We start from the raw sequence: 25,550 nt of genomic DNA on the forward strand, positions 1-25,550 counted from the left end.
CGGGTCCAGGTCCCGGGATCCCAAGGCGGTACTGATAGATGCTCTAGCAGTGCCTTGGTCCTTCAATCTGGCCTATGTATTTCCTCTCCTTCTACGTCTGGTTGTCAGAATAAAGCAGGAGACAGCTTCGGTGATTCTTATAGCACCTGCGTGGCCACGCAGGACTTGGTATGCAGACCTAGTTGACATGTCCTTGGTTCTACCATGGACTCTGCCAATGAGGCAGGACCTTCTAATCCAAGGTCTGTTCACGCATCCAAATCTAATTTCTCTGCGTCTGACTGCTTGGAGATTAAACGCCTGATTCTATCAAAGCGTGGTTTCTCTGAGTCGGTCATTGATACCCTGATTCAGGCTAGAAAGCCTGACACCAGGAAGATCTATCATAAGATTTGGCGCAAATATCTTTATTGGTGTGAATCCAAAGGTTACTCGTGGAGTAAGATTAGGATTCCTAGAATATTGTCTTTTCTCCAAGAAGGTTTGGAGAAGGGATTATCAGCTAGTTCCTTATAAGGACAAATATCTGCTTTATCTATTCTTCTACGAAAACGTCTGGCAGATGTCCCAGACGTTCGAGCATTTAGTCATGCTTTGGTCAGAATCAAGCCTGTATTTAAACCTGTTGCTCCGCCATAGAGCCTAAATTTAGTTCTTAAAGTTCTTCAAGGGGTTCCGTTTGAACCTATGCATTCCATGGATATTAAGCTTCTATCTTGGAAAGTTTTGTTTTTATTAGCTATCGCTTCGGCTCGAAGAGTTTCTGAGCTATATGCTTTACATTGTGATTCCCCTTATCTTATTTTCCATGCAGATAAGGTGGTTTTGCGTACCAAACCTGGGTTTCTTCCTAAGGTTGTTTCTTATAAGAATATCAATCAAGAGATTGTTGTTCCTTCACTGTGTCCTAATCCTTCTTCAAAGAAGGAACGTCTGTTGCACAATCTTGATGTGGTTCGTGCTTTAAAGTTCTACTTACAAGCAACTAAATATTTCTGTCAAACATCTTCATTGTTTGTTGTTTATTCTGGTAGGCGGAGAGGTCAGAAGGCTACGGCTACCTCTCTTTCCTTTTGGCTGAAAAGCATCATCCGTTTGGCTTATGAGGCTGCTGGCCAACAGTCTCCTGAAAGAATTACTGCTCATTCTACTAGAGCTGTGGCTTCCACATGGCTTTTAAAAATGAGGCTTCTGTTAAACAGATTTGTAATGCGGCGATTTGGTCTTCGTTTCATACTTTTTCAAAATTTTACAAATTTGATACTTTTGCTTCTTCAGAGGCTATTTTTGGGAGAAAGGTTCTACAAGCAGTGGTGCCTTCCATTTAAGGTCCCGGTCTTGTTCCTCCCTTCATCCGTGTCCTAAAGCTTTGGTATTGGTATCCCACAAGTAAGGATGAATCCGTGGACTCGATACATCTTACAAGAGAAAACATAATTTATGCTTACCTGATAAATTTATTTCTCTTGTGATGTATCGAGTCCATGGCCCGCTCTGTTAATTAAGGTAGGCATATATATTTTTATTTTTAAACTTTCATTCACCACTGCACCCTATGGTTTCTCCTTTTTCTTCCTAGCCTTCGGTCGAATGACTGGGGGGTGGAGCTAAGGCTATATAGGCAGCTCTGCTGTGGGTGCTCTCTCTGCCACTTCCTGTAGGGGAGGAGAATATCCCACAAGAAAGGATGAATCCGTGGACTCGATACATCACAAGAGAAATAAATTTATCAGGTAAGCATAAATTATGTTATCCTACTTATAGGTCGTATGCGTTATAATGTAAAAGAGTTACTAAAGGTAATGCCCAATATTGAGCATATGGGGCAAGCATTTGTATGTGGGTGACTTATGGTGGTGAGAGTTTACTTATTTTTCTTGAATTGTTATAACTTGTAGGAGAAATTTAATCATATCAAAGCTCTGCGTACGTTAAGAAAAGCTTAAAGAAAAGTACAGTGCCATTTATCTAGTTATAGAACTCACTGAGAAATCTATTTTATAAATACCTGGGCAAAATTTGAGAGAGGAGTGTAATATGGACAGGTGGCATATATAAAAACAGGAATGTCAGGACTATAATACACTAACATGAGGCTACCTAATATATATATATATATATGACTATCATTGCCCCTTAACTTGAAAATATAAGAACATAGTAACTGTTGAAAGAGTGAGCATAAATCACTAAGGTTTCAGATTCGAAGATCTTCATAAGGAAAGAGTATTATATTGGAGCCTCTGAAATGAAAAACTTCACCTGTGTGTATATATATATATATATATATTTGACCAAAGGCTAACCAGCAATGGCGAACTATAAAATCCTCCATGTGTGCCAGAGCTTCTGCTCAGTTTCTTCTAGCCGATACCTATTTTACAGCTGCCCAAACTTCGTGCACTCCTAATTATTGGACACAGAGTCTAAGTCAATAAAGAGGGAGATTGCTTCAGGGCAGATAAAATCAGGAACCTGGGACCGCTGGGGACCAGGAGATCCAGATGAGCACATGTCCCATATCGTCTTCTGAGGCTGCTAGCGATTTGCCAGGTACTACTTCGTACTCCTTGAACTGATAGATTTGATACAACTATGATGCGGGAGTTCTGGCCTTCGATGTAAGGAAGTCTCTTAGGATAAGGCACGGATTATATAAAATGGCGTTCTTTAACTCATGGCTTTGCCAACAGAGTGGTAGATAGCATAGGCCAGTGGCACGATCACTGTCAGGCTCACTGTTTTCTGGAGCTACATTCCAAGTATTTAAAGTGTCAGTAAACTTTAAAAATAATGTTATTTAATTCTGCACATAGTGCAGAATTATATAACATTATATTAGCCAAACTTTATAAATCATAATTTCCCCTTTTAATTTTTTTTAAAAAACGCTGTTTTACAGACCCGCTCTCTGTACTCTGCTGAGCGGGTCTATTATATTCACAAAGCGCATCGGGCCAGCTGTATAGTCACAGCCCGGCCCGACCGCGCCATAAGACTAAGTTCAGCTTGCTGCTGCTGTCAGACAGAGCAGGAGCAACCTGCACTTAGTCTTATGGCGCGGTCGGGCCGGGCTGTGACTATACAGCTGGCCCGATGCGCTGTGTGAATATAACAGACCCGCTCAGCAGAGTACAGAGAGCGGGTCTGTAAAACAGCGGGGGATTTTTTAAATTAAAAGGGGAAATTATGATTTATAAAGTTTGGCTAATATAATGTTCTATAATTCTGCACTATGTGCAGAATTATATAACATTATTTTTAAGGTTTACTGTCCCTTTAAGTTCTTGGGTCTTTCAGTTGAGTTTAGAGGCTTTGTTAATGTATTAACCCTTGAAGTTAGTCACATATATATATTGGTTGGAGAAAGCCACAAAACATTCAGAGCAAAGATATATCCTACTTATAGGTCGTATGCGTTATAATGTAAAAGAGTTACTAAAGGTAATGCCCAATATTGAGCATATGGGGCAAGCATTTGTATGTGGGTGACTTATGGTGATGAGAGTTTACCTATTTTTCTTGAATTAAGTGTTATAACTTGTAGAAGAAATTTAATCATATCAAAGCTCTGCGTACTTTAAGAAAACCTTATAGAAAAGTACAGTGCCATTTATCTAGTTATAGAACTGAGATATCTATTTTATAAATACCTGGGCACAATTTGAGAGAGGAGAGTAATATGAACAGATGGCATATATAAAAACAGGAATGTCAGGACTATAATACACTAACATGAGGCTACCTAATATATATATATATATGACTATCATTGCCCCTTAACTTGAAAATATAAGAACATAGTAACTGTTGAAAGAGTGAGCATAAATCACTAAGGTTTCAGATTCGAAGATCTTCATAAGGAAAGAGTATGATATTGGAGCCTCTGAAATGAAAAACTTCACCTGTGTCTCCATGTGTGCCAGAGCTTCTGCTCAATTTCTTCTAGCCAATACCTATTTTACAGCTGCCCAAACTTCGTGCACTCCTCATTATTGGACACAGAGTCTGAGTCAATATAGAGGGAGATTGCCTCAGGGCAGATAAAATCAGGAACCTAGGACCGCTGGGGACCAGGAAATCCAGATGAACACATATCCCATATCGTCTTCTGAGGCTGCTAGTGATTTGCCAGGTACTACTTCGTACTCCTTGAACTGATAGATTTGATACAACTAGGCTCTGCATAGTGATCGGGCTGTCGCAATTTACCAGGAGGTCGGCCGCACCATCCTGGGTGTCAGCTGAAGGAGTCTGTTGGTGAGGCCTACTTATCAGCGCTGATGCACCTATACCAGTTATGGTGTAGTCGTGGACCTGTCCCCGCTTAAGCATTGAAGGTGTTCTAGCTGCTTCTCCCCTCTGCCGCCAGCCTCTCGAAGTGTGTGCCTCCGTTTGATCTCCCTCAGTAATTTGGGGTTCCGTCTGCTGTCTCATGACACTTGCACTTACTCCCACCTCAGGTGCTCCATCTACATGCACCACAAATTGGGTTTTAATTGTATACATAAGCTCTTCAAAACAGTTATGCTTCCGTGTGTCTAGCTTTTTAAGTAGATCTTATTGTGGCGATCTTCCTCCATGTTTCCAATGGATGAAGTGTGTACAATGGGTGTGCAGTAATAAAAACTGCTTCTTTACCCCGGAATCCGGGGGGGGGAATGATGCGTGAATTCTGACCTGCGATGTAAGGAAGTCTCTTAGGATAAGGCACTGATTATATAAAATGGCGTTCTTTAACGCATGGCTTTGCCAACAGAGTGGTAGATAGCATAGGCCAGTGGCACGATCACTGTCAGGCTCACTGTTTTCCCAAGCTACATTACAAGTATTTAAGTTCTTGGGTCTTTCGGTTGATTTTAGAGGCATTGTTAATGTATTAACCCTTGAAGTTAGTCACCAGAGTCAGGAGCTACATAAAAACACAACCGGTCTCTTTGTCAGTTTACTCCGCCCCCACTATGTGTGAGATTTTATTGGGCTCATAGGCTGTTTGATTTATGGCTGGAACGCACAGGTTTTTACTTTCACTTTGAGTGCTTTGTAGCTTGGCGCGCTTTTTCTCATAGCAGGGGCAGTCCTGCCTTGTGCACCATGTGACCGGGAGTGGTCTCACTTTCATTTCCTCTTTTCATGACCAAGCTGGCTGTCGGAGAAGACACTATTTTTCTGTATTGTCTGGGTCTAGGAGGTAGTGAGTGCCCCAGCCATTTGGAGTATAAAGGTGCCGTTTTTGAGAAATAAAAGATTGTTTAATTTCTTTGTCCTACTGTCATTATCGTAAGCTATGGAGGATTCTGAGATACTAGAGGGTACTCCCTCTATGCCAAATAGTAATACCTGTTTATATTGTGAGGAGGCCTTGGTATGCCCGCACTCTTAACTATGTTCCACATGCCTTGACAATGTTATTAGGTCAAAGATGGTTAATCCCTTCAGTACCACTGAGCCGTCCACCTCTGAGGACTCGCCATCCAGTGAGGTGCATACCCAACAGTCATCTCCTTCTACACATGCAGCTTCCCGTAGCACGCTTGATCCTCCATCTAGAGGGAGCCTTTTACCATCAGATTTTACCGCACAGTTAAAAACGGCGGTGTCTGGGGTCCTCAGTGCTTTACCTCGTCCCTGCTAAGCGGAAGGTTAAACATGGCTCTCCTGCCCAGGGGTCATCATGTAATTTATTGGATTTCTCTGCTTTGTCTCAGTTATTCGAGGATGAGTCGCACTCTGAGGCTTCAGAGGGTGAACTTTCTGGGACGGAGTCTGCTGCCTCTAAGCCTCCTGCTGCAGAGGAACCAGCCTTTAGATTTAAGATTGAACACTTACGTTTTATTCTAAAGGAAGTCCTCTCTACATTAGAGGTTCCAGAGGCCAAGCTGCCTGATGAACCTTTGATTCCTAAATTAGACAGAGTTTACGAGGACAGGGTAGTGTTCCTGTGCCTGTAAAGATGGCGAACATTATTAAGAACGAATGGGACAGAATTGGATCTTCCTTTTCCCCTTCGTCTTCCTTTAAAAAATTATTCCCGGACTCTCAATTGTAGTTGTGGTCTTCCGTCCCTAAGGTGGATGGTGCTATCTCTACACTTGCCAAACGTACTACTATCCCACTTGAGGATAAGAAGATGGAAACTCTTCTAAGGAAGATGTTTCAACATACGGGATACTTGTTTCAACCGACAGCGGCCGTTGCCGCGGTTGCTGGAGCAGCTACCTACTTGCGCGACTCCTTATCGGAATTAATCGAGGTGGAGGGTCCCGTCAACGTTATCCAGGAAAGAATTAAAGCATTGAGAATTGCTAATTCTTTTGTGATGCAAATATGCAGATTATTCACCTAAATGCTAAGGTTTCTGGTTTTTCGGTTCAGGCCCCTTGGGCGCTCTGGATGAAGTCCTGGTCTGCGTATTTAACTTCTAAGTCCAGACTTCTTTCCCTCCCCTTTAAGGGATTTTATTTGGTCCAAGCCTGGACTCTATTATCTCCACGGTTACGGGGGGCAAGGGTGCCTTCCTACTGCAAGATAAAAAGAACACGTCTAAGGGACAAAGTTCTAATTTTCATTCTGATAAATCCCAATGACAGCAGCCCTCCGCTAAGCCCGAGCAAACCAAGAGTACTTGGAAGCCTGCTCAGTTCTGGAATAAATCCAAGCAGAGCAAGAAGCCCGCCGAAACTAAATCGGCATAAAGGGGCGACCCCCAATCCGGCGCTGGATCGTGTAGGAGGCAGACTGTCACTCTTTTCAGACTCTTGGTTCATGGATGTACAGGATTCATGGGTCCTGGAGGTCATAGCTCAGGGATACAAGATAGGTGTCAAGTCTCATCCTCCCAAGGTCAGATTTCTCCTCTCAAGCCTGTCTTCCAGACCAGAAAAGAGGGAAGCCTTTCTGGGGTGCGTGCAGGATCTGTCCTCCTTAGGGACCATTGTCCCGATACCTATCGCAGAAAGAGGTTTGGGATACTATTCAAACCTTTTTGTGGTCCCAAAAAAGGAGGGAACTTTCCGTCCGATTCTGGACCTAAAGTGCTTAAACAAATTTCTAAATGTCCCCTCATTTAAGATGGAGACAATAAGGTCCATCCTTCCCTTAGTTCAGGAAGGACAGTTCATGAACACTATAGATCTGAAGGATGCTTACCTTCACGTTCCAATCCACAAGGATCACTTCCAGTTCCTAAGGTTTGTGTTCTTGGACCAGCAATTCCAGTTCATTGCACTTTTGTTTGCGTTAAATACTTCTCCATGGATTTTTACGAAGGTTCTAGGGACTCTTCTAGACATTGCCAGAACCTGGGGTATAGCAGTAACTCCCTACTTGGACAATATTCTGGTACAAGCACCATCTTTTCTTCTGGCGGTGGACCTTCAGAATCTCTTCTCACTCTTCTTCGATCTCATGGATGGAAGATAAACCTAGAAAATAGTTCTCTTATTCCAAGCACCAGGGTAGAATTCCTGGGTACTCTAATAGACTCCACATCCATGAAGAACAGAGACGTTGCAAGCATGCTTCGGCATGTCTTGCCCTCCGGACCTCCTTAAGGCCCTCTGTGGCTCAGTGTATGGAGGTAATTGGTCTCATGGTGTCCATCATGAACATCATTCCCTTTGACAGGTTCCATCTCAGACCGCTGCAACTATGCGTGCTGAGGAAGTGCAACGGCGATCATTCGGATCTGTCTCAACAGATTTCTCTGGACAACCGGTCAAGAGAATCACTCTCTTGGTAGCTCTGTCCACATCATCTGTCCCGAGGGACATCCTTCTTAAGACCATCCTGGGAGATTTTGGCTACGGACACAAGTCTATCAGGACGAGGAGTTGTTTGGGGTGCCAAGAAGGCACAGGGCCTGTGGTCTCAGGAGGAACACTCCCTCCCGATCAGTATTCTGTAACTTATGGCAATCTTCAATGCTATGAAGGCTTTTCCCCTTCTGGGTTCGTCCCGGTTTATCAGATTCCAATCAAACAACATAACCTCAGTGGGTTACATCAACCATCGGGGGAACGAGAACCTCCTAGCAATGAGGGAGGTATCTCGAAATCTGGAGTGGGCAGAAGCCCACAGTTGTTCGCTGTCAGCGATCCACATTCAATCCTTTCATCCAGGGGAATGGTCTCTCCATCCTGAAGTGTTTGCAGAGATATGCAAAAGGTGGGGGACACCGGAGATGGACCTTGTGGCGTCTCGTCTTAATACCAAGCTACCCAGATATGGGTCGTCGTTCAGGGATCCTCAGACGGAGCTAATAGATGCATTAGCGGTGCCATGGACGTTCAGTCTAATTTACCTTTCCCGCCGTTACCACTCCTTCCTTGTGTAGTGGCCCGCATCAAGCAGGAGCAGGCATCAGTGATAGTGATTGCTTCATTGCGGATCTGGTGGGGATGTCATCTCCTTCGTGGAAGTTACCTTGTCGCAGGGATCTGCTGGAACAAGGTCCTTTTGTTCATCAAAATCTAGATTCTCTGAGGCGGACTGCGTGGAGATTGAACGTTTAGTCCTAGAGTAATTGATACTCTCATTCAACTTCGTAAACCGGTTACTTGTCGCATCTATCATAAGGTGTGGAGAACCTACTTATTCTGGTGTGAAGAGCGCAGATTTTCCTGGCATAAAGTTGAGGTTGCCAGGATCCTATCCTTTCTCCAGGATGAACTGGAGAAGGGCCTTTCTGACTGTTCCCTGAGGGGACAGATTTCGGCCCTATCTGTTTTACTGCACAAGAGGCTTTCCATTGTTAAGTCTCTGATTAGGATCGGACCTGTGTTTAGATCTAAGGCTCCTCCTTGGAGTCTAAATCTTGTTTTTGAGGTTTTGCAACGGGCTCCGTTTGAGCCTATGCATGAGATTGACATTAAATTGTTGTCCTGGAAGGTTCTTTTTCTACTGGCTATTGCTTCTGCACACAGAGTATCTGAGCTTGCCGCCTTGCAATGTGAGCCTCCTTATCTGGTGTTCCATTCTGATAAGGCTGTCCTACGTACTAAGTTAGGTTTTCTTCCTAAGGTCGTGTCAGACCGCAACATCAATCAAGAAATTGTGGTTCCTTCCTTGTGTCCCAATCCTTCTTCTGCAAAGGAACGTTAGCTTCATAATTTGGATGTGGTTCGCCCCTTGAAGTTCTATCTTCAGGCTACTAAGGATTTTAGACAAACTTCTTCCTTTTTTGTTGTCTATTCCGGGACTTCCTTATCTTTTTGGTTAAGGAGTGTTATCCGCTTTGCTTATGAGACAGCAGGACATAGATCTCCTCAGAGGATTATGGCTCATTCTACTAGAGCAGTGGCTTCCGGTCCAGGTACAGCAGGCCCATCTATCCTAGTTAACAGGCTTGACCTGTTTAGGTATTATCTGGGATGGGTGCTTGATACTGGATCATATGGATCTAGGTGTCCTGGAGGCCGGAACTAGGCTTCTTTTCTGGACAAATGTCTTGTCAGATAAAGGGAAGTTTTTCAATTGACCTTTGGAGTCATTGTCCCTATATCTATTGAACCGTGGGAATATCCTCCATTGTTGGTGCATGCCCTAATAGGGGGAGGGTCTCCCCGTCATAATTGGGTTCTATGATTTTAAGCAGAGCTTATTAGTTCTTCTTTTCGTTGGAGAATATAAGGTTCTCCCTTCCTTTGTTGGGAAGAAGGATGTCTTTCCAGTTTCAACCTTTTGAGCAGATCCGGTTCTTAGGAATCGTATCTTACAGTTAACCTCGTTCTGATCCTAGGTTTCCTTCTAGAGATCTGGGGTTTAAAGTGCCAGTATCCTGCTTCCAGATTTTACAGTAGTTCTCGGGCCTCAGCTTTCTGGGTTTCTTACCTTCGCCTGTTATTAGACCTTTAGGGATTTTCTTGTGTCTTCTCAATCCCCAGAGTTGTATCTAGACCGGAGTTGCTGGTGTAGACACCAGGGTGGATCTTGGATGCTGTTTTGTCTTATGAACAGGAATTTTTGCTGATATTTTACGAAATTTCCCTTTGGGTTATGTCCTCCAGTCCCCCTTCTGGTCTTTGTTGACACGGGGGGTGGAGAGTGTTCTATTCAGCCGAGGCCGAGACTACCTGGTTCTCCTTACATACATTTTCAAAATTTTTACTAGTTTGATATTTTTGCTTTGACTGAAGCAGCTTTTGGGAGATGGGTTTTGCAGGCTGTGGTGTACTCAGAATGGGGTCTGCCTTTTCTTTTTACCCTACCGTTTTCGTTCAGTGTCCTCTAGAGCTTGGATATATGTTTCCTATAAGTAAGGAATGAAGGCGTGGACTCTCCTCATATTAAGAAGGAAATCATAAATTTTGCTTACCAGATAACTTCCTTTCCTTCTGTATGAGGAGAGTCCACAGCCCCCGTCTGAATTCTCCGTTGGGTAGACTTAAAATTTGTTGTTCTTCTGGCACCATTTATACCCTGATATTTCTTCTACTGTTCCTTGTTGCCTTGGCAGAATGACTGGGAGATGAGGGAAGTGGGGGAAGTATTTAAGCCTTTTGCTGGGGTGTCTTTGCCTCCTCCTGGTGGCCAGGTTCTGTATTTCCACAAGTAAGGAATGAAGCCGTGGACTCTCCTCATACAGAAGGAAAGGAAATGAACTGGTAAGCATAATTTATGTTTTGGCAGGCTGTGATGCCTTCAGATTAGGGTCCGCCTCTCTTTTTGTCCCTCATGTTATTCAGTGTCCTCTAGAGCTTGGGTATAAGTTTCCCAACAGTAATGAATGATGCAGTGGGCTCTCCTTATATTAAGAAGGAAAACATAAATCATGCCATGTTCTCCAATGGGCGGCCCTCTAAATTATATTTTTCTTCTGGCACCATTTATACCCTGATATTTTTCCCACTGTTCCTTGTTCCCTCGGCAGAATGACTGGGGGATGGGGGAAGTGGGAGAGGTATTTAAGCCTTTAGCTCGGGTGTCTTTGCCTCCTTCTGGTGGCCAGGTTCAGTATTTCCCAACAGTAAGGGATGATGCCGTGGACTCTCCTTATACAGAAGGAAATGAAATTATCTGGTAAGCATAATTTCCCACCCTTTTTTCCTTTCTGGACTCTACAGCTTGGGTATTAGTTCCCAACGGTGAGAAATTGTGGACTCTCACCACCTTAAGAAAGCAGAATTTATTCTTACCTGATAAATTCTTAGTTGTGAAAGTCCACAAACCCACCCAATTTTTCTTAGTGGTGACAGTTCTAGTTGGCACCTCTTTACCTTACTGTCTTTCTTACTACTTCCTCCTATTCTTGGCTATAAAACATACTAGTTAGGTCAGGGAAGTAGGAGGGATATTAAAGCTCTGGTGTAGGGTGTCTTTGCCTCCTCCTGGTGGCCAGGTGATGAATTCCCAACAGTAAGGAACCGTGGCACTTAACACAAAGAAAGAAAGGCCTTTATAAGGTAAAAATAAATGTATGTTTTTTTCTAAATTAGGGGAATAGTTTTCCCTGAAATGTTAAAATGAAATAATAATAATGAAATAAAGTGTCCATTTATTTAAAAAAAACTGTGTGCTTAGTTAAAGGGACATGAAACCCATTTTTTCCTTCATTATTCAGATAGATTGTGTAATTTTAAACAACTTTCCAATTTACTTCTATTATCTAATTTTGTTTTGTTCTCTTGATATACTTTGTTTAAAAGAATACCTAGGTATACTCAGGAGTTGCTGATTGGTGGCTGCATATATATGCCTCATGTTATTGGCTCACCTAATGCACTCAGCTAGTTCCCAATAGTTAGTTTCTACTTCTTCAACAAATGATGACAAGCGAGTAAAGCAAATTTGATAATAGTAGTAAAATAATAGTAGTAAATTATAAAGTTGTTTAACATTGTATGCTCTATCTAAATCATGAAAGAACATTTTGGAGTTTCATGTCCCTTTAATATTACAGCAAGACAAGGTAGCGTTCTGAGAGTATAAATCACCAACATAAGATCAAGCCAGGAGAGAGGTCTTGGTTAAAACGTCCATTTTATTTGGTATTACATGTAAAAACCAAAGAGCACAGCAGACAGGTACTGCAGCTGACGCGTTTCCTGCCTCTAGGGCACTTCATCAGTTTAATATTACAGACTGAATGTGCACACCAGTTGAATTAGATTTACTATCTCAAGCTCTTTTTTTCCTCTTCCTAAACCTATATGTATGAAATATATCTCTTTTAAAGAGACATGCAATTATACAATTTATCTACAAGGAAAAAAACAAAAGGGCGCCTCATGGTGTAGCAGTGTGATTTATGAAACAAAATATGAAATCCCAAGTAAGATGAGGCACTATATAGATTGATAGTGCAAAAAGGCAGGCTGGATGTTGCAGCCACCAGCTGGCTGATACTCCCGGCAACTACCTGCAGGGGAATTCTCCTTATAACACAAGAATCTCCAATATCCGGCCACAGGCCATTTGGAAAGTTACAGCAACCTCTTTCCACAAACAGTACAGTGCAACTTTAAAAAAATGGTAAAAACTTTAATAAAATATCAGTAAACAGCTGATCTGATAAAAAGCGCTTTTCTCAGCTCAAAATACGAGCCGTTTTATCAGGCATGACAATAAAGTGGAAGTGCGCTCTTTACAGTGGGTATTGAAAAGAATCACCCCCCTTGAAAATAATCACATTTCCATCTTAATATGAGGAGACTCCATGGCTTCTTTCCTTACTTGTGGGAATACAGAACCTGGCCACCAGGAGGAGGCAAAGACACCCCAGCCAAAGGCTTAAATACCTCCCCCACTTCCCGCATCCCCCAGACATTCTTTACCTTTCGTCACAGGAGGATGGCAGAGAAGTGTCGGAAGATTCGGAGTAGTCTCTTATGGAGGGTAGTACTCTTCGGTATGGGACTGGATTTTTAAGTAGTCCTGTCAGCCTCTCAGTGAGAGCATTGATGAAGGTTAGGGTCTGGAGATGCAGGGAGAGTCTTTATGCGAAACCAACCAGACTCGTATTAACAGCTCCTAAGCATTCAGTGTTGACGAGTTTCACTGCCTGCTTCTATCACTCAAGTCCATATCAAACTTTAGAGGCTGTGTGTCTGATCCACAGTGTTGATTCCGGTAAGATCGTTTTATTTTATACTCATATGATACGTAAGAAGACAGGGTCACAGTGTGACTCCCTTATCTGTGTGGAATCAAGTGTTAATATCTCCGGAAGGAGATTATTGAACAGGGGGGATTTATACATGATTTGCTTTATTATGTTTTATGCTGCGAAATGTGTGAGATGAGGCTCTGGCAGATGTGAGAACTTTCAGGTTTTACTTTCGTCTTTGGATAACTGCGCAGCCTGTTACTTCGTGCGCTTTTCTCCTGCAGCAGGGACGGTCCTGCATGGCTCTCCATGTGACCGGGTGTGGCCTCACTTGTTGGATTTATCTGAAACTAGATTATCTGCTGATGAAGACGCCTCTGATACTTGAGAGGAGGCTCTTTCTGGGTCGGAATTGGCTGCATCTAAGCCTCTGGCTGCGGAGGAACCAGACTTTAGATTTAGGATAGAGCACTTAAGCTTTCTGTTAAAGGAAGTGTTGGCTACTTTAGAGGTTCCGAAACCCAAGTTACCAGAGGAACCTTCTATTCCTAAGCTTGATTATAAGGACAGGGTGGTGCCACAGACTTTCCAGGTTCCCGTAAAGATGGCAAATATTATTAGGAATGAATGGGAAAGACTTAGATCTTCTTTTTCCCCTTCTTCTTCCTTTAAGAAATTGTTTCCGGTCCCTGTCTTTCAATTGGAGTTGTAGGGGTCGGTCCCTAAAGTGGATGGAGCTTTCTCCACGCTTGCTAAGCTCACCACTATCGCACTTAAGGATAGTTTGTCGTTTATGGAGTCCATGGATAAGAAACTTGAAAGTCTGTTAAGAAAGAGGTTTCAGCACACGGGGTATTTATTTCAGCCTGCAGCGGCGGTTGCTGTGGTGGCTGGAGCCTCTACCTATTGGTGTGACTCTGTCGGAGATGATCAAGGTGGAAACTCCCCTCGAGGAAAGCCAGGAAAGAATTAGTGCCTTGAGGGTAGCTAATTTGTTTAACTGTGATGCAAACATGTAGATTTTTCGCTTGACATTAGGTTTTTCTGTTCTAGCCTGTAGGGCTGTGTGGCTGAAGTTTTTGTATGCTGACATGACTTCAAAATCTAGATTGCTTTCCCTTCCATTCAAGGGAAAGTTTATTTTCGGACCAGGCCTGGACTCTATAATATCTACGGTCACGGGGGGGGGGGGGGGGGGCATGATCAATCCAAGGGAACTTTTTAAACCATCTCAATCTTGGAATAAATCCAAGCAAAACAAAAAGGCAGCTGAGCCAAAATCGGCATGAAGGGGCAGCTCCCGATCCGTCACTGGATCGTGTTGGGGGCAGACTATCTCTTTTTGTGGAGGCTTGGCTGGGTGACGTGCAAGACCCTTGGGTTCTGGAGGTCATTGGTCAGGGTTACAGGATAGGTTTCAAATCTCATTCACCCAGGGGCAGATTCCTCTTATCAAACCTGTCTTCAAGACCGGAAAAACTAGATGCTTTTCTAGGGTGCGTGAGGGATCTCTCCTCCCTAGGAGTCATTGTACCAGTACCTCTACCAGAGAGAGGTCTGGGGTACTACTCAAACCTTTTTGTGGTCCCAAAGAAGGAGGGTACGTTTCACCCAATTCTAGATCTAAAGTGTTTAAACAAGTTTATGTCTGTCCCATCGTTCAAGATAGAGATAAGGTCTATTCCGGCCCTAGTTCAAGAGGGACAGTTCATGACTACAATAGACTTGAAGGATGCTTACCTTCATGTACCAATACACAAGGATCACTTTAAGTTATTTAGATTTGCTTTTCTGGACCAGCTCTTCCAGTTTGTGGCTCTTCCGTTTGGCCTGGCTACTGCTCCAAGAGTCTTTACGAAGGTTCTAGGGGCTCTGCTCGTGGTAGCGAGATCCAGAGGTATTGCAGTAGCGCTTTATTTGGGTGACATCCTGGTCCAGGCTCCGTCCTGTCGGCTGGTAGAAGACCATTCAAGAGCTCTTCTTCTACAATCTTATGGATGGAAGATAAACTTAGGAAAGAGTTCTCTGGTTCCCAGTACTAGAGTAGAATTCCTGGGCACGATAGATTCTATATCCATGAAGATATTCCTTACAGACCAGAGACGTTGCAAAATGACTTTCAATTGTCTTGACCTCCTTTTGGCCATCTGTGGCTCAGTGTAAGGAGGTAATTGGGCTCATGGTGTCAAGCATAGATGTCATTCCATTCGCCAGGTTCCATCTCAGGCCTCTTCAGTGGTGCATGCTGAGGTCATGGAACGGCGATCACTCGGATTTATCCCAACAGATTTCTCTTGAAAACCGGTTGAGAGAATCGCTCTCTTGGTGGCTCTGTCCAGATCGCCGGTCCAAGGGGACATCCTTCTTGAAACCATCCTGGGATGTGGAGCTGTTTGGGGTGCCAAGAAGGCACAGGGACTGTGGACTCGAGAGGAATCTCTCCTTTTGGAACTTCGAGCGATCTTCAACGCTCTGAAGGCTTGGCCTCTTTGAGGTTTGTCCCAGTTTATCAGATTCCAATCGAACAATATTACCTGGTGGCTTACATCAACTATCAAGGGGGAACGAGAAGCTCCGTAGCCATGAGGGAGGTATCTCGGATTCTGGAATAGGCGGAGGCCCGCAACTGCTTGCTGTCAGCGATCCACATGTGGACAACTGGGAAGCAGACTTTCTCAGCAGACAATCGTTTCATCCGGGGGAATGGTCTCTCCATCCCGAAGTGTTTGTGGAGATTTGCAACAGATGGGGGACGCCAGAGATAGATCTCATGGCGTCCAGACTCAATACCAAGCTACCCAGATACGGGTCGTGATCCAGAGATCCACAGGCAAAGCTGATATATGCCTTAGCAGTGCCCTGGGGGTTCAAACCAATCTACATTTTTCCATCGTTGCCACTTCTACCTTGGGTAGTGGCCCGCATCAAGCAGGAGCAAGCCTTGACTATTTTAATTGCTCCATCGTGGCCGCAAAGCATGTGTTTTGCAGATCTGGTGGGGATGTCATCATCTCCTCCATGGAGGTTACACTGTCGCAGGGATCTGCTGGAACAGGATCCTTTTGTTCAACAAAATCTAGATTCTCTGAGGCTGACTGCGTGGAGATTGAATGTTTAGTCCTAGCCAAGAGAGGTTTCTCTGAGAGTGTGATTGATACTCTCATTTAAGCTACAAAGCCGGTCACCCGTCGCATCTATCATAAGGTGGAGGACCTACTTATTCTGGTGTGAAGAATGTGGATTCCCCTGGCATAAGGTCAAGGTATCCAGGATTCTTTCTTGTTCTCCAAGACGGCTTGGAGAAGGGATTGGCCGCTAGTTTCTTAAAGGGACATATTTTGGCTCTATCTGTGTTGTTACACAAGAGGCTCGCTGAGCTTCCTGATATAAAGTCGTTTGTTCAGGCTCTGTCTAGAATCAGGCCTGTGTTTAGACATTCCGCTCCTCCTTGGCGTTTAAATTTGGTTCTTAAGGTTTTGCAGAGGGCTCCGTTTGAGCCCATGCATTCAGTTGACATTAAATTACTGTCTTGGAAGGTTCTTTTTCTACTGGCTATTTCTTCGGCACACAGAATTTCTTAGATGGTGGCCTTGCAATGTGAGCCTCCTTACCTAATTTTTCTCGCTGATAAGGCTGTTCTTCGTACTGGGTCGGGTTTTCTCCCTAAGGTTGTGCCTTTGGCTGGGGTGTCTTTGCCTCCTCCTGGTGGCCAGGTTCTGTATTCACACAAGTAAGGAATGAAGCCATGGACTCTCCTCATACAGATGGAAAGGAAATTATCAGGTAAGCATAATTTAGGTTTTTGTTGCGTTGCAGCCTGAAATAAAGATAGACACATTTTTTGTTTATCCAGTTGTAATTACTCAGTGCAACTTATAGCATCCAAGTGAAATATATAACACCAACATGTCAGGCAAAAAGAAAGACAATTTAAAAACAGAATCACTGAGTGCGAAAAAGGATCACCCGCTTGTGTCAGTATTTTGTTGAACCACCTTTTGCTTTAATTACAGCCTTTAGTCTGTTGTGATATGTCTCTACTAACTTTGCACATCTAGACTGTGCAATATTTGCCCACTCTTCTTTGCAGAACTGCTCCAGTTCCGTTACATTTGATGGTGACCGTTTGTGGACTGCAGTCTTTAAGTCATCCCACAGATATTCATTAGAAGTCTGGGCTCTGACTAGGCCATGCAAGGATATTCACCTTTTTTCTCCTTCAACCACTGTGTGTTCATTTTTGCTGTGTGCTTTGGGTCATTGTCATTTGGAAGGTAAACCTTCTTCCCATTGACATCTTCCTGGCAGAGGCCAGCAGATTTTCCTCAAGAATTTGACTGTATTTTGCTCCATCCATTATTCCTTCTATCCTAACAAGTGCTCCAGTGCCTGCTGCAGAGAAATACCCACATAACAGGATATTACCACCTCCATAGTTTACTGTAGGTATGGTGTTATTTGGATGGTGAGTTGTATTGGATTTCCTCCAGACATATCGTTTGGTGTTGAGGCCAAATAATTCAATTTAAGTCTCATTTGACTATAACAATTTTTTCCATGTGGCCTCAGAATCTCCTAGGTGCGTTATGGCAAAGCTCAGTCGTGACTGCATTTGGCCTTTCTTGAGGAGTGGCTTTCTCCAACATAGGTGTGTCCGGTCCACGGCGTCATCCTTACTTGTGGGATATTCTCTTCCCCAACAGGAAATGGCAAAGAGCCCAGCAAAGCTGGTCACATGATCCCTCCTAGGCTCCGCCTACCCCAGTCATTCTCTTTGCCGTTGTACAGGCAACATCTCCACGGAGATGGCTTAGAGTTTTTTAGTGTTTAACTGTAGTTTTTATTATTCAATCAAGAGTTTGTTATTTTGAAATAGTGCTGGTATGTACTATTTACTCAGAAACAGAAAAGAGATGAAGATTTCTGTTTGTATGAGGAAAATGATTTTAGCAACCGTCACTAAAATCCATGGCTGTTCCACACAGGACTGTTGAGAGCAATTAACTTCAGTTGGGGGAACAGTGAGCAGTCTCTTGCTGCTTGAGGTATGACACATTCTAACAAGACGATGTAATGCTGGAAGCTGTCATTTTCCCTCTGGGATCCGGTAAGCCATGTTTATTACGATTGTAAATAAGGGCTTCAAAAAGGGCTTATTAAGACTGTAGACTTTTTTTGGGCTAAATCGATTGATTATTAACACATATTTAGCCTTGAGGAATCATTTTATCTGGGTATTTTGATATAATAATATCGGCAGGCACTGTTTTAGACACCTTATTCTTTAGGGGCTTTCCCAAAGCATAGGCAGAGCCTCATTTTCGCGCCGGTGTTGCGCACTTGTTTTTGAGAGGCATGGCATGCAGTCGCATGTGAGAGGAGCTCTGATACTTAGAAAAGACTTTCTGAAGGCGTCATTTGGTATCGTATTCCCCTTGGGGCTTGGTTGGGTCTCAGCAAAGCAGATACCAGGGACTGTAAAGGGGTTAAAGTTCAAAACGGCTCCGGTTCCGTTATTTTAAGGGTTAAAGCTTCCAAATTTGGTGTGCAATACTTTTAAGGCTTTAAGACACTGTGGTGAAAATTTGGTGAATTTTGAACAATTCCTTCATGTTTTTTCGCATTTGCAGTAATAAAGTGTGTTCAGTTTAAAATTTAAAGTGACAGTAACGGTTTTATTTTAAAACGTTTTTTGTACTTGTTATCAAGTTTATGCCTGTTTAACATGTCTGAACTACCAGATAGACTGTGTTCTGAATGTGGGGAAGCCAGAATTCCTATTCATTTAAATAAATGTGATTTATGTGACAATGACAATGATGCCCAAGATGATTCCTCAAGTGAGGGGAGTAAGCATGGTACTGCATCATTCCCTCCTTCGTCTACACGAGTCTTGCCCACTCAGGAGGCCCCTAGTACATCTAGCGCGCCAATACTCCTTACTATGCAACAATTAACGGCTGTAATGGATAATTCTGTCAAAAACATTTTAGCCAAAATGAACACTTATCAGCGTAAGCGCGACTGCTCTGTTTTAGATACTGAAGAGCATGACGACGCTGATATTAATATTTCTGAAGGGCCCCTAACTCAGTCTGATGGGGCCAGGGAGGTTTTGTCTGAGGGAGAAATTACTGATTCAGGGAACATTTCTCAACAAGCTGAACCTGATGTGATTGCATTTAAATTTAAGTTGGAACATCTCCGCATTCTGCTTAAGGAGGTATTATCCACTCTGGATGATTGTGACAAGTTGGTCATCCCAGAGAAACTATGTAAAATGGACAAGTTCCTAGAGGTGCCGGGGCTCCCAGAAGCTTTTCCTATACCCAAGCGGGTGGCGGACATTGTTAATAAAGAATGGGAAAGGCCCGGTATTCCTTTCGTCCCTCCCCCCATATTTAAAAAATTGTTTCCTATGGTCGACCCCAGAAAGGACTTATGGCAGACAGTCCCCAAGGTCGAGGGAGCGGTTTCCACTTTAAACAAACGCACCACTATACCCATAGAGGATAGTTGTGCTTTCAAAGATCCTATGGATAAAAAATTAGAAGGTTTGCTTAAAAAGATGTTTGTTCAGCAGGGTTACCTTCTACAACCAATTTCATGCATTGTCCCTGTCGCTACAGCCGCATGTTTCTGGTTCGATGAGCTGATAAAGGCGGTCGACAGTGATTCTCCTCCTTATGAGGAGATTATGGACAGAATCAATGCTCTCAAATTGGCTAATTCTTTCACCCTAGACGCCACTTTGCAATTGGCTAGGTTAGCGGCTAAGAATTCTGGGTTTGCTATTGTGGCGCGCAGAGCGCTTTGGTTGAAATCTTGGTCGGCTGATGCGTCTTCCAAGAACAAGCTACTTAACATTCCTTTCAAGGGGAAAACGCTGTTTGGCCCTGACTTGAAAGAGATTATCTCGGATATCACTGGGGGTAAGGGCCACGCCCTTCCTCAGGATCGGCCTTTCAAGGCAAAAAATAAACCTAATTTTCGTCCCTTTCGTAGAAACGGACCAGCCCAAAGTGCTACGTCCTCTAAGCAAGAGGGTAATACTTCTCAAGCCAAGCCAGCTTGGAGACCAATGCAAGGCTGGAACAAGGGAAAGCAGGCCAAGAAACCTGCCACTGCTACCAAGACAGCATGAAATGTTGGCCCCCGATCCGGGACCGGATCTGGTGGGGGGCAGACTCTCTCTCTTCGCTCAGGCTTGGGCAAGAGATGTTCTGGATCCTTGGGCGCTAGAAATAGTCTCCCAAGGTTATCTTCTGGAATTCAAGGGACTTCCCCCAAGGGGGAGGTTCCACAGGTCTCAGTTGTCTTCAGACCACATAAAAAGACAGGCATTCTTACATTGTGTAGAAGACCTGTTAAAAATGGGAGTGATTCATCCCGTTCCATTAAGAGAACAAGGGATGGGGTTCTACTCCAATCTGTTTATAGTTCCCAAAAAAGAGGGAACGTTCAGACCAATCTTAGATCTCAAGATCTTAAACAAGTTTCTCAAGGTTCCATCGTTCAAGATGGAAACCATTCGAACTATTCTTCCTTCCATCCAGGAAGGTCAATTCATGACCACGGTGGATTTAAAGGATGCGTATCTACATATTCCTATCCACAAGGAACATCATCGGTTCCTGAGGTTCGCATTCCTGGACAAACATTACCAGTTTGTGGCGCTTCCTTTCGGATTAGCCACTGCTCCAAGGATTTTCACAAAGGTACTAGGGTCCCTTCTAGCGGTGCTAAGACCAAGGGGCATTGCTGTAGTACCTTACTTGGACGACATTCTGATTCAAGCGTCGTCCCTTCCTCAAGCAAAGGCTCACACGGACATTGTCCTGGCCTTTCTCAGATCTCACGGATGGAAAGTGAACGTGGAAAAGAGTTCTCTATCTCCGTCAACAAGGGTTCCCTTCTTGGGAACAATAATAGACTCCTTAGAAATGAGGATTTTTCTGACAGAGGCCAGAAAAACAAAACTTCTAGACTCTTGTCGGATACTCCATTCCGTTCCTCTTCCTTCCATAGCTCAGTGCATGGAAGTGATCGGGTTGATGGTAGCGGCAATGGACATAGTTCCTCTTGCACGCATTCATCTAAGACCATTACAACTGTGCATGCTCAGTCAGTGGAATGGGGACTATACAGACTTGTCTCCGAAGATACAAGTAAATCAGAGGACCAGAGACTCACTCCGTTGGTGGCTGTCCCTGGACAACCTGTCACGAGGGATGACATTCCGCAGACCAGAGTGGGTCATTGTCACGACCGACGCCAGTCTGATGGGCTGGGGCGCGGTCTGGGGATCCCTGAAAGCTCAGGGTCTTTGGTCTCGGGAAGAATCTCTTCTACCGATAAATATTCTGGAACTGAGAGCGATATTCAATGCTCTCAAGGCTTGGCCTCAGCTAGCGAGGGCCAAGTTCATACGGTTTCAATCAGACAACATGACAACTGTTGCGTACATCAACCATCAGGGGGGAACAAGGAGTTCCCTGGCGATGGAAGAAGTGACCAAAATCATTCTATGGGCGGAGTCTCACTCCTGCCACCTGTCTGCTATCCACATCCCAGGAGTGGAAAATTGGGAAGCGGATTTTCTGAGTCGTCAGACATTGCATCCGGGGGAGTGGGAACTCCATCCGGAAATCTTTGCCCAAGTCACTCAGCTGTGGGGCATTCCAGACATGGATCTGATGGCCTCTCGTCAGAACTTCAAAGTTCCTTGCTACGGGTCCAGATCCAGGGATCCCAAGGCGGCTCTAGTGGATGCACTAGTAGCACTTTGGACCTTCAAACTAGCTTATGTGTTCCCGCCGTTTCCTCTCATCCCCAGGCTGGTAGCCAGGATCAATCAGGAGAGGGCGTCTGTGATCTTGATAGCTCCTGCGTGGCCACGCAGGACTTGGTACGCAGATCTGGTGAATATGTCATCGGCTCCTCCTTGGAAGCTACCTTTGAGACGAGACCTTCTTGTTCAGGGTCCGTTCGAACATCCGAATCTGGTTTCACTCCAGCTGACTACTTGGAGATTGAACGCTTGATCTTATCGAAGCGAGGATTCTCAGATTCTGTTATCGATACTCTTGTTCAGGCCAGAAAGCCTGTAACTAGAAAGATTTACCACAAAATTTGGAAAAAATATATCTGTTGGTGTGAATCTAAAGGATTCCCTTGGGACAAGGTTAGGATTCCTAGGATTCTATCCTTCCTTCAAGAAGGTTTGGAAAAAGGATTATCTGCAAGTTCCCTGAAGGGACAGATTTCTGCCTTGTCTGTGTTACTTCACAAAAAGCTGGCCGCTGTGCCAGATGTTCAAGCCTTTGTTCAGGCTCTGGTTAGAATTAAGCCTGTTTACAAACCTTTGACTCCTCCTTGGAGTCTCAATTTAGTTCTTTCAGTTCTTCAGGGGGTTCCGTTTGAACCCTTGCATTCCGTTGATATTAAGTTATTATCTTGGAAAGTTTTGTTTTTAGTTGCAATTTCTTCTGCTAGAAGAGTTTCAGAATTATCTGCTCTGCAGTGTTCTCCTCCTTATCTGGTGTTCCATGCAGATAAGGTGGTTTTACGTACTAAACCTGGTTTTCTTCCAAAAGTTGTTTCTAACAAAAACATTAACCAGGAGATTATCGTACCTTCTCTGTGTCCGAAACCAGTTTCAAAGAAGGAACGTTTGTTGCACAATTTGGATGTTGTTCGCGCTCTAAAATTCTATTTAGATGCTACAAAGGATTTTAGACAAACATCTTCCTTGTTTGTTGTTTATTCCGGTAAAAGGAGAGGTCAAAAAGCAACTTCTACCTCTCTCTCTTTTTGGATTAAAAGCATCATCAGATTGGCTTACGAGACTACCGGACGGCAGCCTCCCGAAAGAATCACAGCTCATTCCACTAGGGCTGTGGCTTCCACATGGGCCTTCAAGAACGAGGCTTCTGTTGATCAGATATGTAGGGCAGCGACTTGGTCTTCACTGCACACTTTTACCAAATTTTACAAGTTTGATACTTTTGCTTCTTCTGAGGCTATTTTTGGGAGAAAGGTTTTGCAAGCCGTGGTGCCTTCCATTTAGGTGACCTGATTTGCTCCCTCCCTTCATCCGTGTCCTAAAGCTTTGGTATTGGTTCCCACAAGTAAGGATGACGCCGTGGACCGGACACACCTATGTTGGAGAAAACAGAATTTATGTTTACCTGATAAATTACTTTCTCAAACGGTGTGTCCGGTCCACGGCCCGCCCTGGTTTTTTTAATCAGGTCTGATGATTTATTTTCTTTAACTACAGTCACCACGGTACCATATGGTTTCTCCTATGCAAATATTCCTCCTTAACGTCGGTCGAATGACTGGGGTAGGCGGAGCCTAGGAGGGATCATGTGACCAGCTTTGCTGGGCTCTTTGCCATTTCCTGTTGGGGAAGAGAATATCCCACAAGTAAGGATGACGCCGTGGACCGGACACACCGTTGGAGAAAGTAATTTATCAGGTAAACATAAATTCTGTTTTTTTCTTGCAACCCTCCCATACAAGCCACAATTGTAGAGAATGTGTGATATTGTTGTCACATGCGCACAATGACCACTCTGTGTTATAAATTCCTGCAACTGCTTCAGTGTTGCTGTGGGCCTCTTGGTAGCCTCTCTGACCAGTTTCCTCCTGGCTCTTTCATTCAATTTGGAGCAACGTTCTGATCCAGAGAGAGTCTGTGTTGTACCAAATACCTTCCACTTCTTAATAATAGACTTCACTGTGCTTCTAGGCATTGATAAAGCCCTTGATATTTTTTTGTATCCATATCCTTACTTGTGCCTGTCCACAACATTTTCCCGGAGATCTTTTGACAGTGCCTTGCCACGCATAGTTGATTGTTTGCTTCATTTGCACTACCAGGGACTGAGATGCCCCAGGGAAGCTTTTTTCATGCTGAGCTAATCAATATGCCCACAGCTGATCACAGTTGAAGGTCAGATGGCTTTGTGTGTGCCGTTGAGAAGGTGATTAGCTACACCTGAGTTTGAGTTTACAATTTAATTTTAGGAGAGGTGATCCTTTTTCCAACTCAGTGATTTTGTTTTTGAATTGGTTTTTTTTTTTTGCCTGACATGTTGGTGTTATATCTTTCACTTGAATGTTATAAGTTGCACTAAGTAATTACAACTGGTTAAACAAAAAATGTGTCTTTATTTCTGGCTGCAAAGCAACAAAATGTGATTATTTTCAATACCCACTGTATATACATCATTATATGCACTGATTATTGTTTACAGAAACACCTAAAATATGCTATTAACTTGCATCAAAACAAATATAGAACGTCTAAAAGGGATCAACAGTGGAATTTGCATGTGTATTATCTGACTGTTATGTATAATCATTCTAAAACTAAAAACAATGCAGTCACATAACCCCAGTAAATTGTAAGTTCTTATTGATACAAACGTACACGTAACTGAAATTCCATCATCTGTAGTGTCTGTGGAACCCCTAAACAGATATTTATGAAACCTAAGTGGTATTATATCTTAAAGGGAAATTAAAGGTACATGAAACCCAAATTTTTTCGATCATGATTCAGACAGATAATACAATTTTAAAGAACTTTCCAATTTACTTTTATTTAATTTGCTTCCTTCTCTTGTTATGCTTTGCTGAAAGGTTTATCTAGGAAAGCTCAGGAGCCGCAAAGAGCCTAGGTTCTAGCTGCTGATTGGTGGCTGCATATATATACTGATTGTCATTGGCTCATCCATGTGTTCAGTCAGTAACCAGTAGTGCATTTCTGCTCATTCAACAAAGCATACCAATAGAATGAAGAAAAAATTGATAATAGGAGTAAATTAGAAAGTTGCTTAAAATTGCATGCTCTATCTGAATCATGAAAGAAAAAATTTGGGTTTCATGTCCCTTTAATGAAAAGATGATATAAAAAGATGAAAGGCATAGAAAAAAAGTCTCAAACTAAAAAAAAGTGCATCAGAGAGGCTACATAACTTACATGTATCACAGTCTCATAGCTGAAGATGCTATTAATTTAAAAAACAAACTACAAAAACGTCGCATTATGAGACCGCTACACATTCTAAAGGTGGACTATGAAGAATTGCTGATTGTAGCAGATACTATTGGATAAAAGCAGTCATGTGATCTCCACTGCGGTCATGTGACTGAATTGTTTTTAGTCTTCTTTTCTTTTTTTTTTCTATTGTGGTGCATATTAGAATGATTATACATAAGTCAGATAATACACGTGCAAATACCACTGTTGATCCCTTTTAGACGTTCTGTATTTGTTTTGATCATGATGCAATATAGTAGCATATTTCAGGTGTTTCTGTAAACAATAATAATTACTATTGCAACGTCTGCATACAATGATGCATATAAAGAGCTCACTTCCATTTTATTGTCATGCCTGAGTAAACGGCTCGTATTTTGAGCTAAGAAACTCGTATGTTTTTTAACATCTCGCTTATGTTTTATTAAAGTTTTTAGCACTTTTATCAAGCTG

General features: G+C 43.2%; 1 protein-coding gene across 1 annotated transcript in view; it reads left to right on the plus strand.

Moving 5' to 3' along the window:
- Nucleotides 1-25,550, plus strand: part of TMX3 (thioredoxin related transmembrane protein 3) — a 403,888-nt gene that overhangs the window by 348,146 nt on the left and 30,192 nt on the right. The gene's annotated exons all lie outside the window — the stretch shown is intronic.

This window comes from Bombina bombina, chromosome 5, assembly GCF_027579735.1.
Source record: "Bombina bombina isolate aBomBom1 chromosome 5, aBomBom1.pri, whole genome shotgun sequence".
Taxonomy (NCBI): Eukaryota; Metazoa; Chordata; class Amphibia; order Anura; family Bombinatoridae; genus Bombina; species Bombina bombina.